Source organism: Colossoma macropomum, unplaced genomic scaffold, assembly GCF_904425465.1.
Source record: "Colossoma macropomum unplaced genomic scaffold, Colossoma_macropomum, whole genome shotgun sequence".
In the NCBI taxonomy this organism is placed as follows: Eukaryota; Metazoa; Chordata; class Actinopteri; order Characiformes; family Serrasalmidae; genus Colossoma; species Colossoma macropomum.
The window spans coordinates 31,822,873-31,835,283 of NW_023494795.1; the positions used below are offsets into that span (position 1 = coordinate 31,822,873).

Genomic DNA, 12,411 nt, shown 5'->3' on the forward strand with positions numbered 1-12,411 from the left:
ATGCAAATAAGGGTCATACATATTAGAGACCCTCATCGAGTGAAGCTCCGCTTTGCTACCAAAATGGACACGATGAAAGAAAAAAAGCAAATAGAATCAAAATTCTCAGAAACAGAGATACAAATTTTAAGGGAAGAAGTGCTGACAAATATTAATAAATTGTTTACTAAAGATGTTGTTAACTTTTAATTAAGAAAAAAAAAGGTTCTTTATCATAATGTTACGTGACAGAACCAGCCAGACTTTCATGGTAAATAACTAAGGAGGTTCAGGTACAGTCATAGACAAAGAGACATAGGTACAGTCATGTGATCTCCTAGGGGATTCTGGGAAATGGAGACGGAGCCAGAAGGATGCATGACACAGAAAATATTGTTGATACTAGAAAAAAAAAGACAAAGATTTTAATTATAACATCTTAAAGTTCAACTTTTTATTGTAGGAATTCTGTTTTAACATTAAGACTTTGGAAAGAATTTAAACCCTTTTCCAATTTATTATAGTTGCAGTTACATTTTTTACCAACATGAATGAAAGTTTAACATGTTGTAATTTTTCCCCACACAACTTAAAATTAATTAGACATGCTGAAATTCTGATAATTACAGCATGAGGTTTTGGCTTTTATTGCCTGTTTTTCTTGATTTCAGGAATTCAGTTTACACATGTAAAAATTAATTTCACCTGTTTAGTATTTAGTCCTTGATATCAGGAAATTCATTTTGCACACATGAAATGTAAAATTTCACAAGTAAATATTTCATTACAACTAGTAAAAAATGTTTTTGCTTTTCAGAAATAAATTTTTATCAATAGCAAAATGTGATTTTCACGTGTAAATTGAATTCTTAAAACTGCTTACAATAAAATCAGTTTGAACTTGTAATTAGAATCTCAACGTGTCAAATTACTCTTCACTTATTTGTATTACAAGCTAAACCTACTTTCCATTCACAGGTGGGGAATTCGCCAAATATAGAATTTGATGCAGGAAGAAGAGGCAGTTCAGTGCTCAGTGCCAGGTAAATCTGCCAATATGAAATCCTGTTCAAGCAAGTCTTCCTTTTCACGTTCTCCTCCAACAGCAGTTAGAAAGTTCGCCAGGAAAATTACTGCCAGGCGTTAGTTTTCATGGAATTGTGTCATGTTATGAATTTCTACTGCCACATATACATGAGCTGAAAACACATCAACTTACCAGTAATTATTTATAATTGAGCAAAAGTGTTACCAACACTCTCTTTGCTCTTAACATCACAGTAAATCTGGTGTTTTATAAACTTGGCCCAGTGTGTCTCAATAATATGTTGGGCCTCCATGAGCTGCCAGAACAGCTTAGTGTAGCTTCTACCAGTCTGTGGAACAGTACTGATGGAACCCCGTTCTTCCAGAAGATATTCCTTCAGGTGGTGCTTTGATGAGAGTTGTGGAAGTGCGCTCTTAAGCCTTGGGTCACTACATGACTTTTAAAGTCTGAACAGATTATAAAATGACGGGGCATCTCACACCATCTGACTGGTTCTTGCAGATTTTTTGGGCAACTGAGATACTGGGGATCACACACTACTAACTCTTAAGCTGCTGCTGGACCAAACGGAACTCACTGAACTCACGTGCTCCCATTACTAGGAGACCCAAATAAACAAACGTGGAGCTGCCAGAGCCAGTTTATGAGGAGCCTGGTCACTTCCTATTTCCACTGTTATATCCAAAACATGATGCAAAATTGCAGAGGGTGTCCGCAAGCGAGTCCTCAATGAATGAGAGAGTAAATGTAGCTCAATGGCTAAAAATGAAAAGTTAGAATAGTTTCTAATCACTTGCCCAGGACTTTTCTTTCATTTTAGAAAGCAGAATGATGTATTTAAAAAAGCAAAGAAAACTTTGTTAGCACTACTGCTACTGAGTACTGATTGGTTGGCGAGCGGAGCAGCTCATCGGCTGTTTGTGCTCAGTGGCATCATGAACGTACATGAGGTGTCGTTTTAAACTCGAGTTCAAAAGCTCTTAAAAATATAACAGCAGTGTTAAAATGTTTTATGCTGTTCTGTGATCAGGATATTAATGTATTCTTTTACATTAAAAATGTTTAAGCATTTATAAACTATGATTTTACTCAAATGCTCCATCTTAACCCTTTCATTTTGGACTCGCTTGGGAGCGCCCTCTAGTGTTTCAGAAACCTGGAAGACATTACAGAGCGGTAATTCTCCTCTCTACAAGTTCTCCGGAGCGGCTCACTGCTGCTCCTGTTTTCTCTCACAGTAAATAAGCAGGAGGTAAACATCTTTAAGTGAGGGTCATGGATTTAATGTGATCAGTGTGGTATTTTTAGAGTTTTCAATATACATAAACTCAATTGTGCCTTAAACTCAGCTCATTAAAAAGCTTTGCTTCACACATGAGAGACTTTCCACGATTTTTCTTTGTTTACTTGCTGCATTTTCTTCTTTAGCACTCTCAGTTTTCATTGGCTGTTGCGGAAATTAGTTCAGATTCAGTCGTTGATCAGCTTGCACTACTAAATTACGCTCAGAGTCGGGTAAAAAAAATCATGTTTAATAAATTCCAACTGGTCTGAAATGTGATTGGGAGGCCAAAAATCTGAGTCTGTGCTCCTCACATACTACTCAATTCTCTCCCCACTGTCGACTCCGATAGACCCAAAAATCTGCAGACAAGAGCCAACTAGCTCTAGACTCTGCCAGACTGAGAAACAGGGCTAAAATCAGGGTAAAAGTAGTGGAGTGTAACCCCGGCTTTACACGTCTGTCCAAAACCTCCCATAGATGTTCACTTGAGTTTAGATCTGGTGACTGTGAAGGCCATAACATATGATTTCATTTTCATACTCACCAAACCGTTCAGTGCCTCCACTGTGCCCTGTGAATGAGGGCAGAGACCACTCCCATCAGAACAGCAAGGTTTCGTTATAGGATAAAGGTGATCAATCAGAACCACTTCGTATTGATTTGTTCCCTCTGAGATGAAAAATGGACTCAGATCATGCAAGCAAAATGCACTTGCACTCACCCACTTGTGGAGAATGTGCTGAAGGATGATTCATCTGACCAGCTCACTTCTTCTCCACATCTCTGTAGGGTAGTGCTGATGGGTTTTACTCCACTGACCTTTCGGTCGTTTGTAATGAGGGGTTTGCGCCCTGCAGCCCTACTATAATATCCCCCTCTGTGTAGTTATGGACGGACTGCTCTTGCTGACCGTCTGATCATGTCTTGTGCATTGATATTCTCAGTCTCAGTGCACTAATGCACGAACATCACGCTCACTGAATGTGCTTTTCGACCACAGTTTCCAGCCCTGTTTACTGATGTGTTTCTCGTAGATCTAAATACAGATGTCTCTTCAGTCGCTGTTCCAGTTGAAACACTAGCCAGCTGAGCAGTCTCTGTGACTGAAGTCCGGCCATCCGTGTCTCAATAATGAACCCTCTTTCAAAGTCACTCTGTCTCTCTTGCCATCTTGATCCAAAATCGAGGTCAGCTGGGCTGCCTGGCGTTTTTATAAGTGCCACAAAGCATGGAAGCATATTAGCTGCATCTCCACTCATTGATTCAGGTTTTTCCTTTGTTTTCTGTCTCTAGATTAAAAGCTATTAAAAACAATATCAATTAACTACACACTTAAAAATGCTCTTTAAGGGTTCTTTAGTAAAGAAAATAGTTTTATATAGAACTATGGACACTCAAAGGTGATTAAAGGGTTCTTTGCATCATTCTTTAAGCATTCTTCAGATTGATGGTTCTATATAGCACCAAAATGGGTTCTTTTATTGTTACGATGTCAAGCCTGTAACAATAGATAAACCCTTTTTGGGGCTATTTAGAACCCTTTTCAAAAAGGTTCCATATAGACTCATATAAAACACGTTCACCATCAATCTGAAGAACCACTTCGCCATGCAAAGAACCATTTAGTCATGCAAAGGGTTCTTTACGTGTTCATGGTTCTATATAGAACAATTTTCTTTACTAAAGAACATTTTTAAGTGTGTAGAAGGAAAAACCTTTTAAAAAAACTTTAAGGTGCCTTTACAAAGACAGCTAATAACGCTTGAAAAGCTACAGCAGTTGACTGTGATTTTCTTGGTACCTTAACCAGGTTTATATAGTAATTAGGGTAGTTGCTAAGGTGTTGCTAAGACGTTCGTATGTTATTCCAGGTAGTTACTATGGTATTGATATGCAGTTGCTATGGGCATTGCTAGGCAGCTGTTAGGTCATTGCTAAATTGGTGCTATAGTATTGGTTAGTGGTTGCTACAGCGACACTAAGCAGTTGCTAGGGCAGGAGTGGACAACATGCAACTCTTTTACTGCCCTGTTGTGTCTCCATAGCAGAATTATATTTGTAGGTAAAAATAAATAATCCTCCTTTAATCGCTGGAGTTAATGTATAACTGCTAATTCACGCTTTAGCTCTGAAGATTAGCACGCAGACTGCAGACTCACATAGCAATGCAGACAACAGTCTGGCCTAGCCAGTAGCTAACAAAAAAAAGAAAAAGAGAAAGAATTAAGACGACCATCGATAATTTGACTAAATTGAGACTAATGGACTTATTTGCATTTGTAATCACTCCAGCTGGTTTCCTGATACGTTTAATCTGCAGTGAGAAACTGTCAAACACTAAAAAGTCACAAGGCTGAAGTCAGATTCTCGTTCTTCAGCTTCAAACTTTTCTGTTCCACCTTGAATGGTGCAGCAGCTACATTCTAGTACCTTTTAAGGTGGAACGGGAAAATTCGAACAAGAAGCTGGCGAATGAGAAACTGACTTCAGCCTCGTTAAAAGCTGAACGTTGGAAGACATTTTACAAGAAACTGTTCTACTTTTGGAAAAGTTTCCTTCCGGAGATGTGAGAAACACAGTTATAGCTGAGCTAAAGCTTAAAGCAAGTCAGCGTTTTCATTTATATTATATTTTTTAGGCTATACTAGTACATTAGCACATACTGAGACATATTTACAGCCAAGATGGTAACATGGACATAAAATGTTGTGGCTCCAGAAGTGGTTTGATTTTTGTTGTAGAGACAAATGCCAACTTAATGATAAGAAAGCCTTTTCTCCACCAGGTGAGGACAAGGCTGTTGCTGTGCCTGCTGGAGAAATATTGTGCAGACGTCTGGCCTGTAATGTGGCAGGTGGACCTCATAAAGTGGCCAGTGAGTGTATTTCAAATAGAATATAATAGTAATCCAAATTAGATCCGATTATATTCTTTATGTAACCCCTCTGTATCACTCTGTGGCCACTTTTTGCGAGTAATGATTCTTCACAAGAGCTTCGAGTCCAGGCTTAGTGCCGAGTTTATTAGCTGACAAACATAAGAGCAAAACGGGGTCATAAAAAGGTACAGGCTACAGCTCTCAGCGCTATCTTGCCTTACACATAACACCAGTGACCAAAAAGAGAGTGATTGTATAGATTAGAAACCATAAGAACATGAAATTATATTACTTTGTTTTGATTTGATATGATTTATTATGCAGCTGACCAACAAGAACCCATTTTCATTTTATGCTACTATGGCAACAATAATAGACTGTTATATTCAGAAATAATGCTTACTGAAACAATAGAAATACATGGAGAAATATTAATAAAATCAAACTTTTCTACCTACCGTCTTGCCATGCACATTACACCAGTGACAGTGACCAGTATAGCAATGACATCATAGATAATTTGACCAGTGCAGCAGTTTAAGAAAGGTACTGTACTGGCTCCCGAGTGGCGCAACTATCTAGGCATTGGCCCTATCATCAGGAGATCGCGAGTTCGATCCCTGGTGATGCTACAGCCGTCCATGGCCGGGAGTCCAAGAGAGCACAACTGACTGGCCTCGCTCTCTCTGGGCGGGTAGGATGCTTCACTTAACACGATGCTAGTCAGCGCAGGCGTCTGTTAGCTGACGTAACAGATCTGGCGGTTGGCATTTTTCTTCCGAGCGCCTTCAACTGTCCAATGATGTTGCGTGAGCGGCAGTTCGAAAAGATGCGGCGGCACTTCACATGTCTCGGAGGAAGCCTTTGCTGCCTTCGCCCTCCTAGCTTTGGTAGTATCATGTGATTGGGGTGAGTCCTAACTAGTGGGTGGAATTGGAGACGACTAAATTGGGGAGAAAATCGGTGAAAAGAAAGGCACTGTCCAAAATATACTCTTTCAATGATATTGTACTCAGTAAATCTGATAGGACTGTATAATGGAGAGTACGCAGCAGTTGACACTCATGTTTGTGTGATGTTTATTGTTTGTGTGATGTTTTTGTGTTGATGGCCGTGTGGTTGGTGAGACACAGGGAACCTGTTGAAGTGATTGTTTTTCCTATATTAAGCTTATTTCATTTATTAGCCTATACAGGGGATCTAATTTGGTGTAGAAGTTATTTATTCATTTATAATGATTGTTAATGCTGCCTAAGCATTGTAGCTAGGTAAGTTATAGTATTCCATAATCTATGTAGACATTCACAATAGATTAGCACTATAATAGATTACAACGTTGAAGTCATATTTTCCCATTCCACCTTAAATGGTGCAGCAGCTTGTTGGAATTTCCTGCTCCACCTTAAAAAATGCAGCAGCCAGTTTCTTGTAATTTTCCCATTCCACCTTAAATGGTGCAGCAGCCAGCTTCTTGTTGGAATTTTCCTGTTCCACCTTAAATGGCGTAGCAGTTACATTCTGGTGCCTGAGGCTGCACCATTTAAGGTGGAACGGGGAAATAATCAGGGATGGGGGAGTAGCTAAGTAGTGCGCTACTTTTTGTAGTAAGCCACCGTTTTTTGTAGCTAATAGCTGTAGCTGCTACCTTTTTTGAAATGCAGCTAATAGCTGTAGCACCTACAGATTATTGTGTAGCTATAGCGAAAATGTTCACTAAAATGTGAACCATAGAGTCTGTGCAGTCCTGACTGAGCCGCGGGCAGTTCGAGCAAACGGTCACGCGCTGATCACTCCGTACTATAGTAAGCTTAGCTCAGTGGTCGGCAACCCAAATGTTAAGAAGAGCCATTCTATCCCTTCAGCAAAAATGAAACCACCTTGGGAGCCACAACATTTTATGTCTGTTTTACCATCTTGCCTGTAAGTATGTCTCAGTGTGTGCTGATAGTACAGGCTACAAATATAACAAACACAAACTCAGACTTGCTTTGCTCTGCTTTAACCTTTAGCTCAGCTATTGCCACTTTTCTCGCATCTCAGGAAACTTTTCAGCGAGTTTCTTGTACAGTGTCTCTCAATGTTCGACCTTTTACGAAGCTGAAGTCGCTTCTCATTCTCCTGCTTCTCGTTCCAATTGTCCCGTTCCACCTTAAATGGTGCCTGAGGGGCCAGCTTGTACTGCTGCGCCATTTAAGGTGGAACGGGACAATTCAAATGAGAAGCAACTTAAGCTTCGCGAGTTGTTGCAGTTTAAACATACCAGGAAAATAGCTGAGTGCTTATAACTGCAAATAAGTCCGTCCATCTCCAAATTATCGATGTTCGCCTTAAATCTGTTTCTTTGCCTTTTCGTTGTCTGCGTTGCTGTGTGACCAGCAGTCAGCATCAGTCTTCAGTGCTAAAGGTTGGTGAATTAGCAGTTATGCGTTAACTCCAGCGTTTAAGACCATTTATTGTGAAAACTGTGTTAAAACAGTGTGTTATAACGATTTTACAGCAAAGGAGGATGATGTTATTTTACCTAAAAATCTAGTTCTGCTGTGGAGCCGCAGCAGCTCTGCAGCAGTGGAGAGATTATTCAGGCCTGATTCCCACCCAGAGGTCAGGGTCACTGATGAGGATTTTGAGGAAGTGTTGCTGAAGTTTAACAAAGAACTCTGAATGTCATGTCTGTACGTCTTGCTGAAATGTTTAAATTGGAGCAATTTTATTTCAACAGTTGACAATTCTTTGCACAAAATTGTTTGGTTGTATTTGGTTATTTTTGTTGATTTTTGTTAGGAAAAACCTGGAATGATTGACTTTAGTCTAAATTTTTGTTGGATATCACACATTGGGTTGTGTAAGTTTGATTGTTGGTTCTACTTTTTGGTGATCTTTTTGTATATTTGCAGATTTCAGTGTTTCTTTCTGGCACATGATTAAATGCAGTGTCTTGTTCACACTATCAGTTGGGCTTGTTTGTTGTGTCAGGTGGAGATTCACAAACATTCTGACAGTCGCGCTTTGAAAGTAGCTAAACAGTAGTGCACTACTTTTCAAAAAGTAGCTAAAAAGTAGCCACTACCTTTTCTGGAAAAGTAGCTAAACTGTAGCTAGCTACAAATTTTGGGAAAGTAGCTACACACTAGCTAACTGCTAATTTTTTCAGTAGCTATCCCAACCCTGGAATAATCATGTGAACTCATCATATCTTAGTACACATGTATTTGTTAACGAGCGGATCTTGACCTCTCCAACACGGTGGACGCACAGACATATCGACTTAGATAGAGATGAACATACAACGCAGCATCTATGTATGCATTTCTATGAATTTGACCTCAAGAATTCCATTCATAAAAGATAATGTAGGTGAACTACAATACTAATTACTTACAATAGAATATTAAAAGCATTATTTTTGATGAACTGCCTCTGCTGCATTCAGCCACTTAAGGATCTTGATCAAATGAATACGGCTAATAAAGCACACAGTGGCTTCTATTCTGCATATCAGTCAGCACCAGTTAATGATGTTAAAATAAGGACAGTTCTGCTTGAGAAGTGCTTACTATCACACCGCCCCTTCTGTATTGATTTCTCAAAGGCTTTTTGATCAGGCACTGCTGCACTGAGTCCTCTACTGTTTTTTATCAAGCTGCTTATCATGGCTTTCCAGAATTATCTTGCAGATTGAAGTCACTGTAGTGCGACAGATGATTCTTCTTTTTAAAGAAATCAGTTTTTCGAGTGTCTAGAGATCGGTTTGTTCCCGCTGGGCTCGTATATATCAACAATATTGCCTTGGTGATTAGAGCTGGAAGTCTATTTTTATGCAACTGACACGGTTCTTTACACTCGCCGCCCTTCTGTGAGTCAGACTACGGTAGAGAACATCAAAATAGTTCAGTCGTAACGCTGAAGTGGTTTGGTTGACCTAAAATCAGTAGTGAACGGGGGAAACCTAGATCCATGTTGTTCTCCAGAACACACAGTGTGTGATAATTAGCAGCAGAACACTGAAACACTGGAGGTGGTTTAGCGTGTCTGCTAAAATAAAAATATGATGAAAGACTGTGTTTCAAAAATACATGTAATATTCATGATAGGAGCTACATACAGTCACATGCAGAAGTTTGGGCGCCCTAGGGTTGTTTTTGATTTTCTAAGTGAAGATAAGTTAACATGTCCTCTCCAGAGAACCCACTTCTGCACACTTTAATTACAGTTTATTGAATTTAACATATATAAAAAAAAGTTTTGTCCATGTAAAAGTCTGGTTTATTTTATTTTTTCTTATATATATTTAGGATTATTATTATTATTACTGTTGTTATTATTATTATTATTACTAAATATATGTACTTACATACAAGTAGCATACGCATAATACATATGGCACCAATTATTGTTATTATATAAAGATACACATATATAATACATATGGGGATGTATTATTTTTACAGATCGATGGTTGTATATAATAGACGTGGAACTATTATGTGCCATATGTATTACGTTTTTAGATGTAATACATATGGCACATTATTATATACAAGTACTTTTATGTTACGTATGGAGCAGATTTTCATTACATACAGATATGTATATATAATGTATATGGGACATATTGTCATTATTATATTATTATTATTATTATTATTATAGATACTTGTATGACATATGGTACACATTATAAATTCATATTATAATTCACATTATAAAAACATATCTATATTTATATGTAAGAGATATGAGATATAATGTTATTACATACAGTTGCTTATATATAATCATATGGGACCTGTGTATGGCTCTACATCCTGACAAGGTAAAAAAAAAACACACTTGTATGGACATGTGTGTATGTGTGTTTGTGTGTATTAGGGTGTGTGCGTTTGTGTCTGTATGTATATGTGTGTGTATGTGTTTATGTGTGTGTAAGAGTGTGTGTGTTCATTACTCTGGTCATTCATTGTGGTAACTGGAGCATACTAGTTGCCACACATCTCTTTTTTTACCCCTCTGTTCCAAATACAGAGCCAATCTAAAATACACCATCAGTAATGAGATGAGACAGCAGCAGCCAGAAGTTTCTGACTCATCATCATGTTTGTGTGCGCAGTGTGCAGGCACGTGTGTGAAAAACACTCATTGCTCTGATTTGTGTGTGTGTGTGTGTGTGTGTGTGTGTGTGTGTGTGTTTGTGTGTGTGCGCTCACAGGAGAACCACATGATGCTGTTTGCTCAACTCCATACACACAAACGACACTGACCCAAAGTGATAGTTCAGTAGAATTCATAGTTTACTGAACCCCCATCACCCCAAATGTAGTCAATCTGTGGATAAAATTCAAGTTTCAAGATAACTGAACAGGCAAAACCATTTCTTTTTGATTCCTGAGCTTAAGATTATTGTTAAGTTTAGAAAATTCTTATTACTTCCATTCTTTAAAGGAGACTCACTTTCAGTTTCTCAAAGAAATCTGCTGACACACCTCCAAAGTAGAAGCTGGTTGATCATTTTCTTAGAAGCTGGTTGATCATTTTCTGAAGTAATCAAACACGTTCAGTGATGTTGAGGTCTGGACTCTGGAGTGGTCAGTCCATTGTTCAGCTTCTTTGTTTGATGTGTCCGTCTCCTTTTCTCAGTGAGGTCTTCTTGACAGCTACACATCCTTTCAGACCCATAGCGCTGAGTTGTCTTCTCACAGTGGAAGGATGGACAGAAACACCTGTGGATGATTTCAGATCTGAAGCAGCTTGATTTTCTCCTCTCTCTCAAAGATGAAAGCTCTAAGTGCTGTTTATCTGACAGGGACAGTTTTGGTGTCTACCAGGTCTTTCAGGTGGTTGTTAGGAGTCCCATATTATTACATATAGGAATTGACTCACACACACATATATAGGCATGAAACATACAATTAGCGATTTAATGTCATTCAATTTATGTTTATAAATACAAAAACAGTGTCAGAAACCACATCAATCAAGGCTATTAGAGATTACTTAACAACTGAGAGATGATTTAAGCATGCAGCTAGCACCATGTTAATTGGTGGGGTATTAACTTCAATTATCTGTTAGTTACATGAGCCTCGTAGCTCCAGTGTAAAACGGAAGAAGCAAACTTCAGACACCAAACATGTCTAGGTTAAGGAGGAGACTGTAAATTTGTCCATTCTACTACTTTAAATCACATCAGTCATGAACTCTTCGGTGCGTAATTCGATTCAGTGTCCGATAATGGTCTGCAGTCGTGTGGGAATGCTCTTTGATCCGAAGCAGAGGCTGCGGGGCCTAATGAATTCCAGGAGGCTGAGCATGCTAACGAGTTCATTATTCCAGCCCTGGTTCCCAGTAATTACCGTTTTGCATCCCGAAACGTTGGAGACGCAGGCGCTCTTGTCAAATTAAGCAGAGCGTGGATTCGGATAAACATTTGCCTAAGCGGGGAGGTTAGGGGGTGGGGGGTGGAGGGTGAGGGGAGGGGCAGCGGGGGGTTGTGAGGGCCGACCTGACGACACCTCACTCCAGCAGCTGGGGGAGATTGGGTTTTCCACCCTGAGTTTGTGTCTGTTTGCAGTCAGCAGGGTGGAACAGGGTTCTGGCTGCATGTCCTCACTGCTGCTCCTGAAGGAATCTCAGTTCTTCCTTGTATATCTGTTGCTTTTTGTTTATTCATGTTATTGTTGTCATAAGAAAAAATAAAATCTCCATTTTATGCTGTTTGAATACACAAGCTGTCTTTTACACTGTGTGAACATTTCATGATGAATGCACCAATAGAAATGCTCCAAAATTATTTCATCATTCATTATTATTTCATTCCTGATCTCATTACATTGATGTATGTTAAGGACATGTACTTTAACACTGGGCTTCTTCAAGAAGACATTTGGAAATAGTTAAACTAACACAGACAGAACAATCAAAATAAACTGTTTATTTGTATTTGTTTATTTGTGTGAATTTTAATATTAGTGTTTTTAAACAAATAAGCACTTACTGTCCAGATAATTGGCTTTATATATCATTTTATCAGATGGCCAAAACACAGTATAATACACACTACATGACCAAAAGTATGTGGACCCCCCCTCCTAAATATAGAGTTCAGGTGTTTCAGCCACACCCATTGCTAACAGATGTATAAAATCAAGCACATAGCCATGCAGTCTCCATAGACTCACACTAGCAGTAGAATGGGTTCATACTACTTGACCCCTTGAGTTCCAG

The 12,411-nt window shown here is 38.9% G+C and overlaps 1 protein-coding gene across 1 annotated transcript in view; it reads left to right on the forward strand.

The window, feature by feature from the left end:
- Window positions 1-968: 968 nt before the first annotated feature.
- Window positions 969-12,411, forward strand: part of fut8b (fucosyltransferase 8b (alpha (1,6) fucosyltransferase)) — a 131,688-nt gene continuing 120,245 nt past the window's right edge. The window contains exon 1 of the mRNA XM_036582196.1: window positions 969-1,022. The gene's annotated coding sequence lies outside the window, so the exon portion shown is untranslated. The remainder of the gene's footprint in view (window positions 1,023-12,411) is intronic.